The sequence below is a fragment of the Canis lupus genome, chromosome 23 (assembly GCF_011100685.1).
Source record: "Canis lupus familiaris isolate Mischka breed German Shepherd chromosome 23, alternate assembly UU_Cfam_GSD_1.0, whole genome shotgun sequence".
Classification (NCBI taxonomy): domain Eukaryota; kingdom Metazoa; phylum Chordata; class Mammalia; order Carnivora; family Canidae; genus Canis; species Canis lupus.
Genome location: NC_049244.1, coordinates 16208927 through 16221822, shown reverse-complemented (window position 1 = coordinate 16221822; position 12896 = coordinate 16208927). Strand labels below are relative to the sequence as shown.

Here is a 12896-nt window from a genome sequence, read left to right as displayed (position 1 = left end):
AAAACTCCAAATATAGCATTCTAAATACAGACTATCAATGGAGTTTCATTTATCTCAGATTAGTAATTAATGAAAAACATTTTTATTTATTCTTCTTTGTTTGACATAACATTTGATTGCTGTGTCAGTCACTGTTTGAAGAATTTTACAGATGAGGAAATTGAGGTAGAAGAAATTTAAGTTATTTTCCCAAGTAAAACAGTAAGCAATGAGATGTAAACATAGGTGATTAAGCCACAAAATCCATGTTTTGTTATGCCTACTTTTCTCCAAAACTTCTGACCTCCCTCCTTGTACCTAATCAACTACTGTGAAGACCATGTTGCTTTATTTCAGACAACATGAATATTAAGGAAAAGTGAATGTTTTTCATGGTTCTGATCTATCACTGTATCTTTTGTTTTACTGATTTTTATAATAGAAAGCTTCCAATTGTTCCCAACTAATGTCAGAATTTGGTATATGCAGCAATTTGTTTATATCTAGGATTACAGGAAGGGTAGGCAAAAATGAATCTATATACTACAATGTGAGTAGATGAAACCTATTATTCAATCTTTACCAACACCAACCTAAAAATTTCTAACCATATAGGACAACTCCTACTAAGTTAGAATCTATCCCACCCTATTAAGAAAGTCCAAAAATAAGAAAGGACTATGCTACCTACATATTCCCAAAAAGGTGGCAGATCCTCAAAACCATAATTAATTCCTGCTCCTTCTGGTGGAAGCTGTGCTTTGTTCTAGTGATGGAGAAAAAGTTTTCCTCCTTTAAAGGAGTTTATTTTCCCCTCTGTGAATTAAAATGTATTCCAAAATAACAGCAAACATAAATCATACCAATCACACTGCTGACAGCTGAAATGTTATTTCCTTTCCAAAAGGAAAGAAGATTCTCACACTGCAAACTGTAAATAATGCATATATATCTTCATATAAGACTTTCTCATACACATTATACCTTAAAAGTTTGACAAATAGAATAGTTGGTTAGTTAAGGGGTAGGATGCAGTGTAGTTTAGGGAGAGATAAAAACTGTGTCCATTTTAGACATATGATTTCTCATATCTTAATATCCAACTAAATGGGCAGGATTTATCCAACTGGGACTTTTTTTTTCTAAAGACACACAAAAAAACAAGAAATAAGCATAAACTGCTCTACACAACAAAAGAGATGTCCCATAGATTGTGTACTTTAAGGATCAGGGCACGGAGGTTTAGAACTTTACACAAAGTTCTAACTAGTTCAGCTACGTGATTTCCTATTCATTTTTATCATGAAATAATAATTTACTCAGGGAGGAAAACCCGGTGGAAGACAGCTGTGCAGTAAAATAATTATAATACCATAAAGATAAGTAATATATTTGAAACAAGAGAAAATGCTATGCGAATTGAGAGTTGGGGAGGAGGAGTGGTTTTAAAAGAAGGTATCATAAAAAAGCAAAAAGCTCTTAGTCCCACACTCTTAGGTGAAAAGAATGGTTACTTTCATCGTACTTATAACTTCCATCGGGGAAACAAGTTCAAAGGCCTGAAAGAGAATGGGAAGAAGGTATGAAAAGGGAAACAGCAGAATGTGAAATAAAAAATAAATAACAGAAACAAACTGAGGTGCTCTTTTATAATAGAGAGACTATAGAATTTGGTCCTTATTCTATGTTAATTCAAGAGACCAGACATGATACAAGAATGTGAAGCTTATACAACATTTGTAAAATATACCTATAACCAAATGAATTACTTAGTTTATTGTGCTAAGTATTTTTAAAATATTATCCCCTTCAATTCTCATGATTACCATATGAGGTAGAAAATCATACTATAATCATTTCACAGATGAGAAAACTGGGGCCTGGGATGGTTATAAAGCTTAGCCAAGATCAGATGATTAGTATATAGCACAAGCACTTGGATTTCAGAGCCTGAACTATTAATATTTTTCCCTCCCAATGTATCCTTCACATACTTAAATTCATCAAGAACTATATAACTGGGGAGGGGGGGAGGGTGCGCGCCTGGATAGCTCAGTTAAAGCCACTAACTCCTGATCTCAGCTCAGGTCCTGATCTCAGATTCCTGAGATAGTGCCCACCCCACCACCATCAACCTATCCCTCCCATCCCACTCCCACTCCCCCAGCTCAGCAGGGAATCTACTTTTCTCCCCCTCTCTCTGACCCTCCCTCCCTCATGTGTGCACATATGTGCATTATCTCTCTCTGAAACAAACAAAACAAAAAGAACCACAAAACTTTCGATGAACCCCTTAAAAGGTTTTTATTTACCTTAGATGGAAGGAGGTATACTGATGTAACAATATCACATACACAGTATAACTGGTCTTTTTTAGGACAAAATGAATAGTGAGACTGGATTATTTTATATATTTAAATCTACTGCCGAAAGTAAAAGTGATTTATTTTTAAATCACTAAAAAGTTGCATATGGGGACACCTGGGTGGCTCAGGGGTTGATCATTCCCTTTGGCTCAGGGCATGATCTTGGTCCTGGGATGGAGTCCCACACTGGGCTACCTATGGGGAGCCTGCTTCTCCTTCTGCCTGTGTCTCTCATGAATAAATAAATAAAAATTTTTAAAAGCTACATATGGTGTCCTCTCCAAATATGAGAAAGTATTATTTGGATATAAAAGCTTCTTCCAAGTTTTATACTATTATTCTATATATGTAGTTATTATGCTATAAACATGACTTGGAATGCATTGGAAAGCAGCATGAAGACTGCTTATCTGTCCTTAAAATTGTAAATGAAATAGTCATACATTAAAACACACCCAAGAGGTGCATGGATGACTTGGTTGGTAGACCATGAGACTCTTGATCTTGGGGTTGTAGGTTTGAGCCCCACACCAGGTGTACAGACTACTTAAAAATAAAATCTTAAAATACTCCCAAGATTAAATCTAGTATCACAGATATGTATACAATTTTAATGTTTTAAAATAACTGAAAGTTAAATTTGCCATAAAATGAAAAAGGAAAATTTGATTCTTATCTTGGCCAAAATAAATGTGAAATCATGTAAGCATCAGAAGTATTAAGGCTTATGTTACTCTGTATAAACTGGACTTAAAGAAATTAAAAGATGTAGGGCCAAAGAAAATTGTATCTTAGAAAGGTACAAAAAAACAACAAGGCAGTTATCCCATTATATAAATTATTATACTGAAAGGAAAACTGCTGGCCAAGTAACAAAGTAGGTTATGTTTTAATTGCTTATGTAAGCATCCCTTCTCAACCTTATTTCTTGTAAAGGGAGCTGCAGTAGTCTGCCTCACAGTAAAGTATGATTCAGTATTTTTAACATCTAACATTTGGGAAAACTTATCCTATACTCATCTAACCTTATTTACCATAACTTAAACTACCTTCAAATAACAAGCATGTGCTTGATCTTTAAAAAGTGTCATAAGCAGAATATTATCAAGATTAGAATCAACAAAAGACTAGATAATATTTTTAAAAATCTAGCAGGAATTGAGAGCCTTAACTTATAAACTCAACAAGTGTCAAAATATTACCCAAAGACAAGATTAAGTGGACCTGTCTTGATCATAAAAATCAGTAATAAATATATTTCACATCAAAATGCCACACACACACACACACACACACACAAACACACACTGTAAGAAACTGGAGGTGACCCAGAGCAGTGTTTGACACAGTGAAATGTGGACCACTGCCTCAGAATCACTTGGCGCTCTCTTCAAAATACTGATTGCTGGCCCAAGACGATAATATAGAAGATCCTGAACTCAACTCTTCTAGGAACAAACCAAATCCACACCTATTTTTAGAGCAATCACTCCGGAAGAACTGAGGCCTGACTGAATAACAAAAGATACACCACACAGAGAATGGCAAGAGAAACAGAGACACCATAACAAAGGGAAGCCCCACCGTGGCCACTGCAAAGTGCAGTGTAGAGGGATACTACAGGAGATGGTGAGCAGATTTGTCTGCCCTCTTGCACAAAGAAAAAAAAAAAAGTCATGACCTTGTAAGGGCTATAGGAAATAAAAGAACCAGCCAAAGCTGCTGGAACTCTCTGGGTTGGGAGATTGGTAAGTGCCACAGTCTACATTCCTCTTCCACCTTGATAATGTAGACAGGAGCAGAATCCAGGTACCCTAGCTGGCCTACTGCCTCAGTGGGCTTCAAGTCCTTAAGTGCACACTGGGCTACCCCTGGTCAGTGCTCACAACAGCTCAAGACTTCTTGCCAATGTGACAGAGGCACAAAATTCAATATCCATTCTTGGTAAGAACCTTCAACAAAGTAGGAATAGAAGGCACACATGCTGCAACATTTTAAAGGTCATATATGAAAACCTCATAGCCACCATCATATTAAAGAATGAAACACTGAGAGCTTTTCCCCTAAGGTCAGGAATAAGACAAGAATGTCCACTGTCACCATTTTTATTCAACATAGTACTGGAAATGGCAGCTACAGCAATCAAACAAGAAAAAGAAAAGACATTCAAATTTCTAAGAAAGAAGCAAAACTATTACTACTCGCAGATGACATGATACCTAAATACTCCAATAAAAACTACTAGAACTGATAAATGAATTCAGTAAATTTGCAGGATACAAAAATCAATGCACAAAAGTCTGTTCATTTCTATACATGATACTGTCTTCATTTCTATACATAATTCTATACAGATACTGAAAAATTCCACCATAAACTACTAAAACTGATAAATTAATTCAGTAAGGTTGCAGGACACACAATCAATATATAGAAATCTGTTGCATTTCTGTACACTAATAATAAAGTAGCAGAAAGAAATTAGGGAAATAATACCATTTACAACTACACCAAAAGTAATAAAATACCTAGGAATAAATTTAACCAAGGAAGTGAAATATCTTATTCTGAAAACTATAAAACACTGATGAAAAAAAGTTGAAGATGACACAAACAAATGGAAAGATACTCCATGCTCATGGATTAGTAGAACAACCTGTTCAAATGTTAATACTACCCAAAGCCATCTACAGATTTAAAGCAATCCCTATCATAATACCAAGAGACTTTTCAGAGAACTAGACGAATTATACTAAAATTTGTATGGAACCACAAAAGACCCTGAATACCCAAAACAATCTTGAGAAAGAACAACAAAGCTGGAGATATCACAATCTCAGATTTCAGGATATAATACAAAGCTCAGTAAACCCAACAACAAAAAAAAAAGACACAGAATAAAGAACCCAGAAATAAACCCACACTTATATGGTCAATTAAGAATATACAATAGGGAAAAGACAGTCTTCAAATAAATGGTGCTGGGAAAACTACACAGCTATTGCAAAAGAATAAAACTGGACCACTTTCTTACACCATACACAAAAATAAACTCAAAATGGATTAAAGACCTAAATGTGAAGCCTGAAACCATAAAACTACAAGACAACATAGGCAGTAATCTCTTTGTCATTGGCATTTGCAACATTTTTCTAGATATGTCTCCTCAGGAAAGGGAAACAAGAGCAAAAATAAATTACTGAGGCTACACCAAAATAAAAAGTTTGCATAGCAAAGGAAACCATCCACAAAACAGAAAGGCAACTCAATGGGAGCAGAGATTTACGAATGACATATGTTAAGGGGTTAATATTAAAAATAAATAAGTAATTTATATAATTCAACACCAAAAAATCCCAAATAATATGATTAAAAATTGGGCAGAGGACCCGAATAGACATCTGTCCAAACAAGACAAACGGATGGCCAACAGACACATTCAAAGATGCTCAACATCACTAATCATCAGGGAAATGCAAATCAAAACCACAATGAGGTATCACCTTACCACTGTCAGAAAAGCCATTAACAAAAAGACAAAAAATAATAAGTGTTGGCCAGGATGTAGAAAAAAGAGACCCAAGTGCAATGCTGCTGTAAATGCAAACTGGTGTAGCCACTTTGAAAACAGTATGGAGGTTCCTCAAAAAATTAAAAATAGAAAAACCATACGATCATTAACTCAAAAAAAAAAAAAAAAAAAAAAAGAAAGAAACACTATTTGAAAAGTTACATGCATCCCTATGTGTACTGTACTATTATTTACAACAGGCAAGATATGGGAGCAACCTAAGAGTCCACTGATGGATAAATGGATAAAGAAGATATGGTACACACACAATGGAATATTACTTAGTCATAAATAAGAATGAGACTTTGCCATTTGTGACGACACAGCTAGATCTAAAGGACATCATGCTAAATGAAGTTAAGTCATACAAAAACAAATTCTATATGATTTTGCTCAAATGTGGAATCTAACAAAACAAACAAAAGCAGAAACAGACCCAGAGAAATACACAGAATTGATGGTTTCCAGAGGGGAGGGGATGAGGGAAGACCAAATGGATGAAGTGGAGTGGGAGGTACAGGCTTCCAGTTACAAAATGAGTAAGTCCAAAAAAAAAAAAAAAACAAAACAAAAAAAAAAACAAAAAAAACAACAACACACACACAAAATAAGTCACAGGATGAAAGGTACAGCATAGTCGATGCTACTCTAACAGCATTGTATGGTGACAGATGGTAGGTATACCCGTAGTAAACACAGCATAATGTATACAGTTGTTAAATCACTATGTTATACACCTAAACTAATGTAACATTCTGTGTTAACTACATTTCAATAAATAAATAAAATGATAATGGAAAACAAAGAAATACTGACTGTTAGCACTACAGAACTATGCAATACATCTAATAAATCTAGGGTGAATATCAAGCTGAACTTGCAATAATCATCCCATGTGATTTTTAAGTTCCTATCCAATTTGAAAGCCACTACTCTAAAGTGGCTACTATGTGATCTACAGAATTCCAATTGTAACTACTATTCTTAAACATTTGTGGGCATAGTTAGTTCTGTATTATCAATTGGTAAACATCACCTAATTTGTGCGTGGAGATTTTGTTCTTAATACTATAGAAAACAACTTTATGTTCATCTCTCTCTTTTCAAAACAGTATAGGAGAATCAGATATTTATCTATAGGAAATATATCTATATAATTACGCAAATATTTCATATATTTGGACTTCAACTGTTTCTTCTTAGAGGTTTACATAAAGAAAATATATAAAAGAGTAAAAAGGATTAAGGTGATGGGCACTTGGGTGGCTCAGTCAGTTGAGCATCTGACTCTTGGATTTTGGTTCAGGTCATCAGGATCCTGAGATTGAGCCCTGAGTTGGTCTCCATGCTGGGTGTGGAGCTTGCTTAAGATTCTCTCCTTCTGCCACTCCCCCTCCCACCCCCCCACCCCCAAAATGCTTGCATGTGCACTCTTTCTCTTAAAAAGGAAAACAAAAACAAAAAGGGGGGCTAAGGTGAAAGATGTTGACGTTTATTGATAAGAACAATGAAATTCCCAAGAATGATTAAAAGGTGTTCTGGTCAGCCAATTCCAATGTGAAAGGGAGTTGTTTCCACATTATCAACAAGCAATGCACTGGACATTAGCTGGGTAGCCTAAATTCAATTCCAATCTGATGTTATCTACCCAGAGAGAGCAACATATTCCACAGATAAAGGGCCTGCTCCCACAAAACTGCCCTCTATTTTGGATGCTAACTGTAAGCCTAGGTTGTTACCTGTGCTTCTGACCATACAGAAACATGGGATGAGGTCCTGAACAAAGCAGCTTCTGTCCTTCTGGCATTTGGGGCTGGCATAATGGCATGTGAAAATGTTCTGGAAGCTCTCTGAACCCTCTTCTTCTTGGGTTTTAACAGAGGCTTCCTTACATAGAAATGATTAAATCACTGGCAATTGATTAAAATTCCAGCTCCCTCTCCCAACATTGGTGGGACTGAAAACTTCAACCCTCTAATTATAGGACTGGTTTCCTTGGCAATCAGCTCCCATCCTTAGTTGCTGTCCAAAAGTCACCTCATTAATACAAATTAAGTCTTGGTAGAAAAGTGCTTGTTATAAATAAAGAAGACATGCATTTCACCTTCATGGCTCTGAAACAATTTCAGTAAAAGAGGTGAAGAGAGAGAAAAAAAAAAAAAAAAGGTGAAGAGACCAAATATTGTGACGAAAGATGATTCTATAGCTCTTACCCTCAGGAAATTCCAAGAGCTTTGGGAGCTTAGGGCCAAGAACTGTGGATGAAAGCCAAGTATATATGAGAAATAATGAAATATACATTTCTTATAAGTCACAAGATTGCAATGATAATGGAGAAAGGGCACAATTTGCCAGGTAAGATGGGTAGAAGAGAGCAAGAGTAGTTTTCTAAGGGAGAGACAAAGAAAAGAAAGATTCAAACACTGCAAGAATTATTTTAGAAAATCTTAAACTTCAATCTTTACTACAATCAACATTAAGAGGACCCTGACTCGAGACATGCTATACATATATATGTATATATAGGCTTGTGAGATACTAGAAAACACAGAAATATGTTCTGACACCAGACAGGTCTTTCTCTTCCCCAGGAAAAAATATGATTATCCTGTCATATTTCATCATCATAATATTTGCCATATTCATTCACCACTTACCATGTACCAGGCACTAGTGCTACCAAATGCAATTTCCAGCTTCTCAGGTAGTTACTATTATACTAATTTATAAACAAAGTCTCAGAAAAAAATGAAGTACCTTACCTACAGCTATATAAGCAATCAGTGGCAAAACTGAGATGTGAACTCAGGTAAGTTATCATCTAAATTTGTGCTCTTAATACAACATTCTGAGAGGCAATACAACATGGATTCAGATTTTCTCCAATAAGAATCTGACCAGAGATTCAAAAACTCAGATTCTAGTCTATAATCTGCCACCTTGATTACTGCATGGTTTACCTCTCCAGATCTAAATTTTCCCAACAAAATGACAGGGTTGAACTACATCACTAAGATGCCACCTTCCTAAATTGTAAAGATAAAATTCAATGCAAATATAGAATGGCAACCTAAACAGAAGGAATTCTAGGGCTGGAATTAAGGACTATTTAGTAGGCTCTTTCCTCTATTCTACATTGCATCCTGAACTAAACCTCTTATTTTCATCATCGTTCTACCTCTGAAAAGCTAGAATATCCCTAATCTATTTCACAGGATCAGTCAAGATCCTGTGGGGCAAGGATTAAGTATTAATGGAGGCAAACAGACCAACACTTCCCTCTTTCTCTCTCTTTTTTTTTTTTTTTTTAAAGACTATATTTATTTTAGGTGAAAGGGTAGGGGTAGAGGGAGAGAATCCCAAGCAGACTCCTCACTGAGCATGGAGTCCAACTCAGGGCTTAATCTCAGAGCCCTGAGCTTATGACCTGAGCTGAAAACAAGTCTAGCTCAACTGACTGAGCCACCCAGGCACCCCCCACCCCCACTTTTAAAATATTTTATCTGTTTGTTTTTAGAGAGAAAGAGCACCCAAGTGCACATGTGACAGGGAAGGAGGGGAGGGAGATGGGGGACAGAGAATCTCAAGCAGACTCCCGCTGAGCTTGGAGCCCTACACCAGGCTCAATCTCACAACCTTGATTATGACCTGAACCTAGAGTCCAAAGCTTAACCAACTGAGCCACCCAGATGCTCCTTTGCTCCCTATTTTTAATTAAATAATTAGGGGCAGGAATGGCCTAACTAGTTTATAAAAAAAGAACAATCTAGTGACTTTTTCAAGATTCTGTTACTCCATCTATGTACTTCAGAACTCAAATGCCCTGTATAATTCAGTGAATGTCCAAAATGTACTCAGTATCCGATATACAATATGCAAAAACTCCATTCTCATTTCTGTAACTCTGAGTTATGTCACTAAACTGCAGTAATCCAAAAAAAGTGTTACGGCTAGGGAATCATAAAATTTTTTCAGGGTTAGAATATGTATGAAGAGCACTTTTTTCAACATTTTCATAAAGTAACCTATCTGGATGGAATGGAGCACTTACATACACTACATGTTACTATTATTAGCAGTAATTACTCTCTAATAGAGATAAGAAAACTACCTTAATCCAGAATGTAAATACAAGAAAGAAAAAATAAATTACATTGGTTCTATTCGTGGATTATGAAAAACGTCATCACATTTCATTTAATAATCGTAAAAAGCTCACTGTAGGTAATTAATATTTACCGAGTGTTTATGATAGGTCAAGCAGCTTTTAGGGGAACTACCTATTTGTTTTTCATAACAATTCATTAATTCTAAGACCTCTGGTGTGGGCAAGAATTTCCTGTTACCACAGGTGGATTGAAAGACAGGCAAAGGTTCCAAAGTGAGAAAGCCAGGACTGTAAAACTGTAAACCAGCCAGCTGACTCCAGAGCCAGCATGCTTTAGTGCCTTGGAGATATGAAGGAGAGGTTTAGTCTCCGACCCAGTGTCAAGTGGATAAACTGAAAAATCTGATCTTGAGTTAATGTTCTGACTTAATCCAGTGCATTTCCCATTACACCTTCCCATTCTATTATAACCAATATCACATTAAAATTTCCTAATGAGGGATCCCTGGGTGGCGCAGTGGTTTAGCGCCTGCCTTTGGCCCAGGGCGCGATCCTGGAGACCCGGGATCGAATCCCACGTCAGGCTCCCGGTGCATGGAGCCTGCTTCTCCCTCTGCCTGTGTCTCTGCCTCTCTCTCTCTCTCTCTGTGACTATCATAAATAAATAAAAATTAAAAAAAAAAAATTAAAAAAAAAAATAAAATAAAATTTCCTAATGACCTTGTGAGTTTTGTACCATTCCTAATTTACAGTTGAAGTGGAGAGTGATCACAACAGGTTGGGAAACTAGATATGGCAAGTTTAGAGAATCAGCACTTAAATGCGTTGAGATCTTGAGCAATCCTATCTAAAATTCCATAGTAGGGGGGGAAAAGGCTCCCATGTTTAAGAGGCACGGACCAATTCCAACCCTAGTACTTCACTGTCTTCCATCATCTTGGCATATCTCCAACAACACAGGCTGGAGCAGTTTATATTTCAACTTCTATTACAGTTTCAGTGAATATTTTATTTCACTTTCGAGTATGTGAGTTCCTTATCTACAGGGACGAGAGTTCGCCTACCGTGCACGTATGTAGTAGTCACTCAACAAATGATCGAAAATCATGCCGAATATACAGGTTACACACTGCAGAAACGACGAATACCTACTGACGAATACTCGACAATAGACAAGAGGCTGAGGTTCGCTGCCCCAGGCAGGACCGTCCTAGCCGCACGTCCCTCTTTCGTTTCCGATATAAATGCAATTTCAATGAATGAAATAGAAGTAAAGGCGCCGCAGTAATTCAGAGTACGGGAAGAAAATAACCGATAGGGAGAAATAGCGTGGAAGATCAAGTAGGGAGGGCCTGGAGCAGCCAGCGTGCAAAGGTGACAGGAGTAAGGGATGCCCGGGGTGGGCTGCGCCCTACGCAAAGGAGGGGACCCGGGCTTGCGAAGAAAATGACGTGTCTTTCCGAAACAGCAACGGCAGCAGGGGTTGGTCCTGGCACCGCCCGCACCCCTAGCCCGGCAGAAGCGAGTCACTCACCCCGAAGACAGGCTACGTAGGGCCGCCCCCAGGGCCGCCGAGTTTCGATTCCCCAGTGTTTGGAAACCGACCGAAAACAAACCGGGTCGCCAGGGGTCACCACGGGCTTCCGGTTTCCTCGAAGACACCGCCGCTTCCCCAGAGAAGGCAGACGCTCCGGGAACGCCGCGGAGGAATTCCCATTTCTTAAGCCTTGGCTGCGCCGCAACGGGCGCAGCCCGGCCCGTCCGCTGGGGCTCGGGAGGTTCTGGAAGGAGGCACAACCCGAAGCAGGCGAGGCCGAGCCGCTACCAAAGAAAGCCCGTTACCCAGCAACACGCGCGCGCCACCCGGGCGCTCCGGCGCCCGCCTCCTCAGCTTCCGCTTCGGCTGACAGCCGCGTCGCGTTCCGCGGAGGGGAAGCGTGGATGAGGGGCGCCGCAAGGGCGGAGGAGCAGCGAACGGCCGGAAGTGGGGCTCCCTCTGTCCTTCGGCTGGGAGCCGAGACCGCGCGAGCAGACCGGAAGTCGGGCCGAAGGGAGCCGAGAGGGCGTTCCCGAAGCCGGGGCTTTGAGGGAAAGGGGCGGTGGGGGTGGGGGTGGGGGTGGGAGGAGGAGAAGGGGGGCGCGGCGTACTACGTGTCCCGTGAGCCTCCGCGGCGGGGCGGGGCGGTGGCGCGGCGACGCCCGGAGGCGGAGGCGGAGGCGGAGCTGGACTGGGGTAAGCATTTTACCCGCCGCTGTGGGGGTCAGTTTTCGGCCTTCCTCTAGCGAGTCCTTTGCGTTCGGCGTCCGCTTGGGGGTCCCCGAGCGTGTGTCGTGCGTGTTGGGTCCGCGCAGGAGCGCCCTTCCGTGTTTCTGCCTCTGCGGCCTCCCTGAGGCCCGCGGCGGGGCAGCTAACGACGACGCGTCCGGGGCGGCGGAAGGAAGTGGTTGCAGCCCCCCGCCCGCCTCCTGGGCGCTGCCGCGGAGCTGCGTGCCGTCGTTGGAAGCGCAGACTCGGCCAATGACTTCCTCAAGGTCCCATAGTTCCTCAGCACGGTGCTCTTTAAAAAAAAAAAAAAAAAGAAAGAAAAAAAAGAAAAGAAAAGAAAAAGAATATCTAATTGATTGAGTTAGGGCAAAGCTCTGGGAGGTGGGGATGGCACGCGGCTGCCACAGCGTTGCTACCGCCTCAGATTGTCTCTAGATGAAGGCTCAGCCGCGGCGTCCCCGACTGAACTCCTTACTGTCTTTGCTGGGCGCAGCCCGGTAGAACCCCTCGAGCTCTGGGGCTAGTTCTGGTTGAAGATGAATGAATAAACGAGAAAATGGCAGTTGGAGACCGTTTCTCTTCATTAACCACCAACTGGCAACAGTG

General features: G+C 39.8%; 1 protein-coding gene across 1 annotated transcript in view; it reads right to left on the bottom strand.

The window, feature by feature from the left end:
• AZI2 (5-azacytidine induced 2) overlaps positions 1–12044 on the bottom strand; it is a 36412-nt gene extending 24368 nt beyond the window's left edge. Inside the window, exon 1 of the mRNA XM_038570650.1 lies at positions 11559–12044. The gene's annotated coding sequence lies outside the window, so the exon portion shown is untranslated. The remainder of the gene's footprint in view (positions 1–11558) is intronic.
• Between the last annotated feature and the right edge of the window lie 852 nt (positions 12045–12896).